The following is a 12,650-nucleotide window of genomic DNA, read 5'->3' on the forward strand; positions in this document are numbered from 1 at the left end:
GTGAATGCATTGAGTTGATGAGAACACAAGAAACGTGGATTGTTATGGTGATCTGAAATGTAAAACGGAAGCACATTATTATATTCTTTATGTGTTAGTTAAAGGGGGGGCTTATGGTACTTTATGTCTTTTAAAGTGAGTTTATGTCCTGATGATTTATGATATTTCATCTATATTGACATGTATTACACATTAAAAGGATGAGAAAATGGAGACAGAGAGGAAAGTTAAAACAAAAAGATCCAATGTAGAAATATGTATGATATTTTATAAACTCTAAAGAGGACTTGGGGTAAAAAGGGTCAAAATTAATAATAATAAAAGCACTAGGTCTGGGTGCAGTGTCTCATGCCTGTACGCCTGTAATCCCAGCACTTTGAGAGGCCAAGGCGGGCAGATCACCTGAGGTCATGAGTTGGAGACCAGCCTGGCCAACATGGCAAAACCACGTTTCTACTAAAAATACAAAAATTAGCTAGATGCGGCAGCCGGTGCCTGAAATCCAGCTACTCGGGAGGCTGAGGCAGGAGAATCATTTGAACCCAGAAAATGGAGGTTGCAGTGAGTGCCACTACACTCTAGCCTGGGCAACGGAGAAGACTCCATCTCAAAAAAAAAAAAAAAAAAAAAAGAAAGAAAGAAAAAGAAAAAGAAAATGAAATAAAAGCACTAGTATATAAAAATAAACAAAACTGTCTTTATAGCTATATCTCAAATCTGTAACTTCTGCACTTACCTTTTTTTGGAACTCTATTCCTACATTTCTAAATGATGACTTAAAAATAGTACCTTTGTCATAAATAGCGCTTATTATTTTGAGATACGTCCCATCAATTCCTAATTTATTGAGAGTTTTTAGCATGAAGGGTTGTTGAATTTTGTCAAAGGCCTTTTCTGCATCTATTGAGATAATCATGTGGTTTTTGTCTTTGGTTCTGTTTATATGCTGGATTACATTTATTGATTTGCGTATATTGAACCAGCCTTGCATCCCAGGGATGAAGCCCACTTGATCATGGTGGATAAGCTTTTTGATGTGCTGCTGGATTCTGTTTGCCAGTATTTTATTGAGGATTTTTGCATCAATGTTCATCAAGGATATTGGTCTAAAATTCTCTTTTTTTGTTGTGTCTCTGCCAGGCTTTGGTATCAGGATGATGCTGGCCTCATAAAATGAGTTAGGGAGGATTCCCTCTTTTTCTATTGATTGGAATAGTTTCAGAAGGAATGGTACCAGCTCCTCCTTGTACCTCTGGTAGAATTCGGCTGTGAACCCATCTGGTCCTGGACTTTTTTTGGTTGGTAAGCTATTGATTATTGCCATAATTTCAGCTCCTGTTATTGGTCTATTCAGAGATTGAACTTCTTCTTGGTTTAGTCTTGGGAGGGTGTATGTGTTGAGGAATTTATCCATTTCTTCTAGATTTTCTAGTTTATTTGCATAGAGGTGTTTGTAATATTCTCTGATGGTAGTTTGTATTTCTGTGGGATCGGTGGTGATATCCCCTTTATCATTTTTTATTGCATCTATTTGATTCTTCTCTCTTTTTTTCTTTATTAATCTTGCTAGCAGTCTATCAATTTTGTTGATCCTTTCAAAAAACCAGCTCCTGGATTCATTTATTTTTTGAAGGGTTTTTTGTGTCTCTATTTCCTTCAGTTCTGCTCTGATTTTAGTTATTTCTTGCCTTCTGCTAGCTTTTGAATGTGTTTGCTCTTGCTTTTCTAGTTCTTTTAATTGTGATGTTAGGGTGTCAATTTTGGATCTTTCCTGCTTTCTCTTGTGGGCATTTAGTGCTATAAATTTCCCTCTACACACTGCTTTGAATGCATCCCAGAGATTCTGGTATGTTGTGTCTTGGTTCTCGTTGGTTTCAAAGAACATCTTTATTTCTGCCTTCATTTCGTTATGTACCCAGTAGTCATTCAGGAGCAGGTTGTTCAGTTTCCACGTAGTTGAGCGGTTTTGAGTGAGATTCTTAATCCTGAGTTCTAGCTTGATTGCACTGTGATCTGAGAGACAGTTTGTTACAATTTCTGTTCTTTTACATTTATTGAGGAGAGCTTTACTTCCAAGGATATGGTCAATTTTGGAATAGGTGTGGTGTGGTGCTGAAAAAAATGTATATTCTGTTGATTTGGGGTGGAGAGTTCTGTAGATGTCTATTAGGTCTGCTTGGTGCAGAGCTGAGTTCAATTCCTGGGTATCCTTGTTGACTTTCTGTCTCGTTGATCTGTCTAATGTTGACAGTGGGGTGTTAAAGTCTCCCATTATTAATGTGTGGGAGTCTAAGTCTCTTTGTAGGTCACTCAGGACTTGCTTTATGAATCTGGGTGCTCCTGTATTGGGTGCATATATATTTAGGATAGTTAGCTCTTCTTGTTGAATTAATCCCTTTACCATTATGTAATGGCCTTCTTTGTCTCTTTTGATCTTTGTTGGTTTAAAGTCTGTTTTATCAGAGACTAGGATTGCAACCCCTGCCTTTTTTTGTTTTCCATTTGCTTGGTAGATCTTCCTCCATCCTTTTATTTTGAGCCTATGTGTGTCTCTGCACGTGAGATGGGTTTCCTGAATACAGCACACTGATGGGTCTTGAGTCTTTATCCAATTTGCCAGTCTGTGTCTTTTAATTGGACCATTTAGTCCATTTACATTTAAAGTTAATATTGTTATGTGTGAATTTGATCCTGTCATTATGCTGTTAGCTCGATGTTTTGCTCGTTAGTTGATGCAGTCTCTTCCTAGTCTCAATGGTCTTTACATTTCGGTATGATTTTGCAGTGGCTGGTACCGGTTGTGCCTTTCCATGTTTAGCGCTTCCTTCAGGAGCTCTTTTAGGGCAGGCCTGGTGGTGACAAAATCTCTCAGCATTTGCTTGTCTGTAAAGTATTTTATTTCTCCTTCACTTATGAAGCTTAGTTTGGCAGGATATGAAATTCTGGGTTGAAAATTCTTTTCTTTAAGAATGTTGAATATTGGCCCCCACTCTCTTCTGGCTTGTAGGGTTTCTGCCGAGAGATCCGCTGTTAGTCTGATGGGCTTCCCTTTGATGGTAACCCGTCCTTTCTCTCTGGCTGCCCTTAACATTTTTTCCTTCATTTCAACTTTGGTGAATCTGACAATTATGTGTCTTGGAGTTGCTCTTCTCGAAGAGTATCTTTGTGGCGTTCTCTGTATTTCCTGAATCTGAATGTTGGCCTGCCTTGCTAGATTGGGGAAGTTCTCCTGGATAATATCCTGCAGAGTGTTTTCCAACTTGTTTCCATTCTCCCCATCACTTTCAGGTACACCAATCAGACGTAGATTTGGTCTTTTCACATAGTCCCACATTTCCTGGAGGCTTTGCTCGTTTCTTTTTATTCTTTTTTCTCTAAACTTCCCTTCTCGCTTCATTTCATTCATTTCATCTTCCAGGGCTGATACCCTTTCTTCCATTTGATCGCATCGGCTCCTGAGGCTTCTGCATTCTTCACGTAGTTCTCGAGCCTTGGTTTTCAGCTCCATCAGCTCCTTTAAGCACTTCTCTGTATTGGTTATTCTAGTTATACATTCTTCTAAATTTTTTTCAAAGTTTTCAACTTCTTTGCCTTTGGATTGAATATCCTCCCGTAGCTCGGAGTAATTTGATCGTCTGAAGCCTTCTTCTCTCAGCTCGTCAAAGTCATTCTCCGTCCAGCTTTGTTCCGTTGCTGGTGAGGAACTGCGTTCCTTTGGAGGAGGAGAGGTACTCTGGTTTTTAGAGTTTCCAGTTTTTCTGCTCTGTTTTTTCCCCATCTTTGTGGTTTTATCTACTTTTGGTCTTTGATGATGGTGATGTACAGATGGGTTTTTGGTGTGGATGTCCTTTCTGTTAGTTTTCCTTCTAACAGACAGGACCCTCAGCTGCAGGTCTGTTGGAGTACCTGGCCGGCCGTGTGAGGTGTCAGTCTGCCCCTGCTGGGGGGTGCCTCCCAGTTAGGCTGCTCGGGGGTCAGGGGTCAGGGACCCACTTGAGGAGGCAGTCAGCCCGTTCTCAGATCTCCAGCTGCGTGCTGGGAGAACCACTGCTCTCCTCACAGCTGTCAGACAGGGACATTTAAGTCTGCAGAGGTTACTGCTGTCTTTTTGTTTGTCTGTGCCCTGCCCCCAGAGGTGGAGCCTACAGAAATAATAAGCGCTATTTATGACAAACCCACAGCCAATATCATACTGAATGGGCAAAAACTGAAAGCATTCCCTTTGAAAACTGGCACAAGACAGGGATGCCCTCTCTCGCCACTTCTATTCAACATAGTGTTGGAAGTTCTGGCCAGGGCAATTAGGCAGGAGAAGGAAATCAAGGGTATTCAATTAGGAAAAGAGGAAGTCAAATTGTCCCTGTTTGCAGATGACATGATAGTATATCTAGAAAACCCCATTGTCTCAGCCCAAAATCTCCTTAAGCTGATAAGCAACTTCAGCAAAGTCTCAGGATACAAAATCAATGTGCAAAAATCACAAGCATTCTTATACATCAATAACAGACAAACAGAGAGCCAAATCATGAGTGAACTCCCATTCACAATTGCTTCAAAGAGAATAAAATACCTAGGAATCCAACTTACAAGGGATGTGAAAGACCTCTTCAAGGAGAACTACAAACCACTGCTCAAGGAAATAAAAGAGGATACAAACAAATGGAAGAACATTCCATGCTCATGGGTAGGAAGAATCAATATCATGAAAATGGCCATCCTTCCCAAGGTAATTTACAGATTCAATGCCATCCCCATCAAGCTACCAATGACTTTCTTCACAGAATTGGAAAAAACTACTTTAAAGTTCATATGGAACCAAAAAAGAGCCCGCATCGCCAAGTCAATCCTAAGCCAAAAGAACAGAGCTGGAGGCATCACGCTACCTGACTTCAAACTATACTACAAGGCTACAGTAACCAAAATAGCATGGTACTGGTACCAAAACAGAGATATAGATCAATGGAACAGAACAGAGCCGTCAGAAATAATGCCACATATCTACAACCATCTGATCTTTGACAAACCTGAGAAAAACAAGAAATGGGGAAAGGATTCCCTATTTAATAAATGGTGCTGGGAAAACTGGCTAGCCATATGTAGAAAGCTGAAACTGGATCCTTTCCTTACACCTTATACAAAAATCAATTCAAGATGGATTAAAGACTTAAATGTTAGACCTAAAACCATAAAAACCCTAGAAGAAAACCTAGGCAATACCATTCAGGACATAGGCATGGGCAAGGACTTCATGTCTAAAACACCAAAAGCAATGGCAACAAAAGCCAAAATTGACAAATGGGATCTAATTAAACTAAAGAGCTTCTGCACAGCAAAGGAAACTACCATCAGAGTGAACAGGCAACCTACAAAATGGGAGAAAATTTTCGCAACCTACTCATCTGACAAAGGGCTAATATCCAGAATCTACAATGAACTCCAACAAATTTACAAGAAAAAAACAAACAACCCCATCAAAAAGTGGGCGAAGGACATGAACAGACACTTCTCAAAAGAAGACATTTATGCAGCCAAAAGACACATGAAAAAATGCTCACCATCACTGGCCATCAGAGAAATGCAAATCAAAACCACAATGAGATACCATCTCACACCAGTTAGAATGGCAATCATTAAAAAGTCAGGAAACAACAGGTGCTGGAGAGGATGTGGAGAAATAGGAACACTTTTACACTGTTGGTGGGACTGTAAACTAGTTCAACCCTTGTGGAAGTCAGTGTGGCGATTCCTCAGGGATCTAGAACTAGAAATTCCATTCGACCCAGCCATCCCATTACTGGGTATATACCCAAAGGACTATAAATCATGCTGCTATAAAGACACATGCACACGTATGTTTATTGCCGCATTATTCACAATAGCAAAGACTTGGAACCAACCCAAATGTCCAACAATGATAGACTGGATTAAGAAAATGTGGCACATCTACACCATGGAATACTATGCAGCCGTAAGAAATGATGAGTTCATGTCCTTTGTAGGGACATGGATGAAATTGGAAATCATCATTCTCAGTAAACTATCGCAAGAACAAAAAACCAAACACCGCATATTCTCACTCATAGGTGGGAATTGAACAATGAGAACACATGGACACAGGAAGGGGAACATCACACTTCAGGGACTGTTGTGGGTTGGGGGGAGGGGGGAGGGATAACATTGGGAGATATACCTAATGCTAGATGACGAGTTGGTGGGTGCAGTGCACCAGCATGGCACATGTATACATATGTAACTTACCAGCACATTGGGCACATGTACCATAAAACCTAAAGTATAATAATAATAATAATAATAATAATTACAATAAAAGAAAAAAAAAAAAAAAAAAGTACCTTATCTTTGCAAGCTTTTAAAAGTGTACTGTAATCCAAATTATTCATTCATTAGTTAATTTATTATTTCATTCAATAAATAATTGGTAATTTACATTTCCTAGATATTTTATTTTGTGGTAAAAAGACAAAGATAAGTAAGACATGGAACCTGCTCCTAAGAATAGAGTCTAGGAGTGCATATATATATATATGTGTATGTGTATATATATACATATAATCAAACTAAAAAATATAAAACAGTGCAAGAGGATTTAAAAATCTTTATAGATTTATTGACATACTACTTCTTTCACACTGTAATAAGTTCATAAATAATTTATAAATAGTAACTCCTCTTCTCTGATGATTATTTTACAATGGTATCTAAGATTTTCATGTTCAGATTCTTTAATCTAAGTACATACTAACTTAAAATAGTAAAATTCACCTTAAAGGCTATGATTTCTATTTTATTATTTCAAGAGGTATTTCTTTTAGTAAAGATGTGTAATCATAGTTATTTAATATTAGAATTGGAGAAGATTTGGAAGAAAAACAAAGTCCAGAGGACTAATCAGACCTGGCTTTTCTGAATCATAACACAATGTTCATCCCCTTAATAATGCATTAAACAAATGTTTAGTTAGTCTATAGGCATACCAATTTTATTTTGAATATGTTAGGCTATAATAGATTTCTGGATATCATGCCTTTGAAGTACCTCTGGTTACACTGTTGTGTGTTTTGCAGCCACACTGGGGTAGGCAGAACTCTAAGATAAGGCTCAGGTTCCCTATCCCCTGATGTGCATGTCCTGTAAATTCCCGTCCTTTTTAGCTTGGGCAGAACAGTGGATATGATAAGATATCGCCCCTCCTCCAGATTAAGTTACTGATCAATTTACTTTGAGTTCAACAGAAAGGAATTTATATTGCGTGGGCCTGACCTAATCAGAACAACCCTTTAAAAGAAGATGAAGGAGCAAACAATGATCTGCTAGTCTCAAAGATGAGCTAAGCTTCCATGTTTTCAGAGGAAGAAGCCACACAGCAAGGACCTGAGGGAGGCCTCTGGGTGCTGAGAGCAATCTCTAGCTGATAGGTAGCAGGAAAAGAGAAACCTCAGTCAGACAAGAGGAAAACGAATTCTGCCAGTAACTTGTGAGGTTGGAAGAAGGCCCTGAGCCTTAGATGAGATTGCAGTCCTCGCTGATACCTTAATTGCAGCCTGGTATGATACTGAACAGACGAGTCAGCTAATGCATAATCTTGAAGTCACACATGATGACGGCAGGAGTGAGGTAAAAATAACTATTAAGATCTAGATGACAACGTCTTTGACAGAGGTAGGGGGATGTAAGCAAACGGTTTGTAGAGGTCTGTAAATAGGGAGTATATGGGCTAAATTAGGTCTCCCCTATCCTCCTGAAAATTCATATGTTGATGTCCTAACCTCCAGTACCTCCAAATGTGATTGCATTTGGAGATAGGGTCATTAAAGAGACAATTACATTCAAGCAAGGCAATTAGGGTGGGCCTTAACCCATATGACTAATGTCCTTATAAGAAGAGGACATTAGGACACAAACAGAGAGGACAGACCATAGAAAAACTCAAGGAGAAGATGGCTATCTGCAAGCCAAGCCGTGAGGTCTCAGAAGAAACCAACACTGCCAATACCTTAATCTGACTTCCAGCTTCCAAGATTGTGAGAAAATAAATTTCTGTAGTTCAAGCCACCCAGTCTAGTACTTGTCATGCAAGCCTTAAAAAAACTAATACAGGGAGTAAGATACCTATTGATCAAATAAATATATTAGAATGCAAGTTTTGACCCTCAGTAGACCCTGGGTAAGTATGTCAATTCTGTTTGCCCATGCTTGCCTGTAAGCACAATCAGTTGAAGGGATAATCATGAAGTAAGAAGAGTGGATTTGGTGGGTCCCAGTTTCCTCACTTCTCAATTGTTTTGGCTATTGCAGGTGAGTCTTGTCTTTCTACTGACCTTCATGGGCCATTTATTTTAGTACATTGTTGAATATAGGGACCTTGCCCTGCTCCCCAGAGAGCATTATCATCCCATATCATCAAAATACTTAAGCAGAACTTAGATGATTGTATAGAGAAGACAGAATAATTCTTTTAAAGTTAAACGTTTAAAATATACTACACATATTGTTTTGGGCTACCAAATAAAATTTAATGGCCTAAATTGGAGACATTATCATTTTAAAGTTTCTCACATGCTTACAAAAAATGCTTCTCAGTATCCAGTCTTTTAAATGCTGTTTCAGCCTGGCATCTGCGATCTGGGATACAGGACTTGCACAACTCTAAAAGGAAAGATTAGTTCCTCCAAATATATCCTCTGCATCTTAGATATGTAAGTGTGGTTTGGTCCAAATGGGAAGATGTTTTCCTGATTCATTTTGTTCCCTGTGGTTTGAAGCCAAAACAATGGCTCAATAGAAAAGAAACTAAAAGAAGGAAATTCATACGGGGAAAAAGTGTTGAGAAATGAAAAAATCACAATGAGCCTTAAGAAAACATATGATAGGCCAGGCGCAGTGGCTCACGCCTATAATTCCAGCACTTTGGGAGGCTGAGGTGGGCGAATCACGAGGTCAGGAGATCGAGACCATCCTGGCTAACACGGTGAAACCCCATCTCTACTAAAAAAAAAAACACAAAACATTAACTTGGCGCGGTGATGGGCGCCTGTAGTCCCAGCTACTCGGGAGGCTGAGACAGGAGAATGACATGAATCCAGAAGGCAGAGCTTGCAGTGAGCCGAAATCACGCCACTGCACTCCAGCCTGGGTGACAGAGTGAGACTCCGTCTCAAAAAAAAAAAAAAAAAACATGATTACAATACATTCTGACAGGAGTAGAAGATTTTAAAAGCCTTTGTGTGTGTGTGTGTGTGTGTTATTTCACACATATTTATGCTTATGTGTGCACGGGCCATAATGTTGAATATAGTTCTTATATTCAATGCCATAAGACATTTAATGTTAAAGCCTCTTTCATGTTGCAAGGGAAAGCAAATTTCTTCAATTAAAGGAAGCTCATTGTCAGGATTGCAGTAGGACCTTAAATTGGAAAGTTTAGATTAAGGCATATATAATCTATAATATATATATAACATATTATATATAATCTATAATATAAAATATATAATATATAGTTGATTCCAATGGTACACTCATAAAAATAGCAACATTTTGACATAGATAACCAGAAACTAGTTATATGACCTTAAATCCCGTTACTGTTAGCAGCAATACAGAAAGGTTAAATGAGTAGGGAAGATTTTTTGGTAGGAGCCACTACAGTTTCAACCCTCCCCTTTCCCTCAACATATCTGAAGACTTCTGTGATCGCAGAGTAGAGAGTTGCATCTTAATTTGTAACTGCACTTTGATGACAGTCAAAAGTATATGAATTCTGGAGAAGTGGTATGGAAGCTGTGGTAGAAATTTTAGTTTGAGTCACTTTTTCTATGGGGTGACTCCTGGAAGCAGAGGTTGAGAAGGTAGTGGTAGTAGCCAGTTTAAGATGTCCTGTCCACATGAAGAGATTTTCAATTAAAGACAGTCAGTCAGAAAATCATGAGCAAATCCACAAAAGTGCCCCCATGTGAAAGTCAACTGTAAATATTTGTGAGGCCCGGAGAAAATAAAACGCCCTGCCCTGACATTGAAATCTCTGTTGCAACAAGGGAGGGATCAGAAAAAAAAAAAAAGGATTTACAAGCTAGGGAAGGAGAAACAACGACAGGTATGTAAAGAAAGAAAGACATCAACTTTTGCTACAATGCAAGAAGCTAGTTCCAACCAGGTCTCAAATTGGGATGCAACTGAGGGAGAAGATTTAATTTCAAATCTAGTTGGAGTCCTGGTTATTACATGTAACTAGATTTTTTCTTTTTCAATACTTCATTGAGACTACATTTGCAGTTTAAAGTGATTATAAGAATTTTTCTTATTTAAGAAGGATGAGAAAATTTATAGGACAGCCTGAGTTTGTATGCAGGGGCAGAGGAGTAGTTGCTCCCATCAAGCAGGGATGAAAACACAGTGGGACACAAAATAAAGTGACTTTTATGATTGGCTCTCCTTGAGTTCTGCTTGTTATAGTTACATAAGAGAATAAAGGGGAGCAGGGCACAGTCTTAGTGGCCACACACTCAGGCTTCACTGAAAATGGATTGTTCTGGAGGGAACACAGCAGCTGATTTTCAGCGACTGGGAGGTCAGATCATCAGAAGGATGTGGCCACTGCTCACTGACACAGTGGCTGTGTCTGTACAGTTGCCGATGCTGAGCTTCCTCTCATATATATCAGAATGCAATATATTTCGATAATTAAAGAATATATATTATATGTATTTATAAAAGACCCCAAAGCATATTATATTGATACAGTAATTATATATAATACATATAATTGCATGGAATTACAATATGTATCTATATACCTATATACATTTGTAAACTTAAAAAATAGATTGATAAAATATGTTATATAAACTGCAGGCAACATTTCACTCTACACTAGATTGCTAGAATAGGAAACAGTTTTGGAAGGCTAAAGTGTAAAATTTGACTACGGGCAGGGCAGTCGCAGTGGACACTATCCTTAGGTCAAGAATTTAAGCTTGTTTCTTGCCCTGTCTCTACAAGTCTAGTTCTCAATTTCTTCATCCAAAAAAATTAAAAATATACAGGACTGGAGTCCACAGTCCCTCAGGCCTGCAACTGTTCTAACACTTAATCATTCTCATAGATCAAGTAAATGAAGCTTGTACCACACAAAACTGACAATCTGGTTTTAGGTTAATTTCACAGTTTGAAGTCTCCTTCCTCAGATTCCTACTCTAGTGATCCTGCATGATAATGGATTAACCCAATAAATCTCTGAAGGTTAAGGCTTATATAATACATATAAACCTGTTAAGGTAATATCTCTGGAAAAACTAAAAGTGTTTTCAAGGTTAAGGTATTTTATGATTCTTAACTCTTCTAAAATTTCATCTTGTGTGTTCTTTCCTAGTCTGGCCATAACACAGATCTTTTAAAACAGCATGACATGGCCTTATCTTGCCTGATGGGCAGGTAATTCCAGTTTGCAGGTGAAGACAGCTCACCTGCCTACAGCCATGAGTCTTATTTTCAAGCAGTGATTTCTTGGTTCTATAAAATACTTCTTAGGGTTCTATTTGTACTTGACAGCTTTGCTTCCTTGTGCCGTAGAACTATTAAAGTACTTTTTTTCTTTCCTGTCTTTAGCAAATGACCCAGGCAACAGAGCTGCCAGTCCATGCTGAAAGTTTATGGCACAGAAGCCTGATCCTGTCTGGCCTCTGGGATCTTGCAGGTAACCGTTGTATTAAGCACCCTTCCAACATTACTTTCAGAAACTGACAGCCAATAAGGAAAGGCTTGGGGAAGTATGCTGACATTTTGGAAATAACCAACTGAAGAGTCATGAAAGAGAGAATTTAAAAATAATTCCCAGCACAACCTTCTTTGACAGACAACTTTGGGGAACTTTTCTTACCAGATGCCAGGAGAGAAGTTTGAGTTTGGTGTCTTCCACATTCCTCATAGGATCCAGTACTGAGAAAAAAAAACAGATGTCCTAGAAGAGAGAGAAAAAAGTGCTTGAAAGAAGACATGTAAATCAGTATTTGGAAAATAAACTCAGAATACGCTGCTCAGTGATACTCTTGGCAAACAGAGAGAAAAACAGAAGGACAAGTAGCAAACTAACTCTAAATCATTATACCAATGATGATTTAATTAGGTCAAGGGCATTTTTGCTTATTTTCAGCCTGGATTTTTTCTTATATAATTGGACTTCATAACTGATTTTCAGCTTAATGCATTTGCAAAAATGTACTTCATACTGCCTTCATTATTTTCTTGACACTTGAAAAATTAGAGGCATTGCATCATTTTACATCAAAAGCACATTTTACTCTTAGTCTATGCAGATTTGTCTTGTACATTCTGAAGTTGTGTTATGTATAAAATTTTAGCTGGCATCCATGAAAGATCCACACTCAATATATGCAATATAGGTCAGCATGGCTTATAAGCCCCTCAAGTTGCAGATCAGACAATTGTACTCCTTGGGAGTACATCTGAAATGAATTTTGAAAGGTCTAGAGGTTTTGTTTGGCAAAGAATTGAGCAAGAAATCTCTTGGGCTTCCTTAGAGAAGTTTTCCTGAAAGAAATCTTTTTTATGTGTGTATATGACATTTAGAAATGAAAGTCAAACATTAAACCTTTGGTAAGGCTCACATTCTT

At 38.5% G+C, this 12,650-nt stretch overlaps 1 long non-coding RNA gene across 3 annotated transcripts in view; it reads right to left on the reverse strand.

The window, feature by feature from the left end:
* Positions 1–12,650, reverse strand: part of LOC129058731 (uncharacterized) — a 301,795-nt gene that overhangs the window by 67,889 nt on the left and 221,256 nt on the right. For all 3 annotated transcript variants that reach the window (XR_010139305.1, XR_010139304.1, XR_008524064.2), the window contains exon 4: positions 11,897–11,977. This is a non-coding gene — a long non-coding RNA (uncharacterized LOC129058731). The remainder of the gene's footprint in view (positions 1–11,896; positions 11,978–12,650) is intronic.

This window comes from Pongo abelii, chromosome 2 (genome assembly GCF_028885655.2).
Source record: "Pongo abelii isolate AG06213 chromosome 2, NHGRI_mPonAbe1-v2.0_pri, whole genome shotgun sequence".
NCBI lineage: Eukaryota > Metazoa > Chordata > Mammalia > Primates > Hominidae > Pongo > Pongo abelii.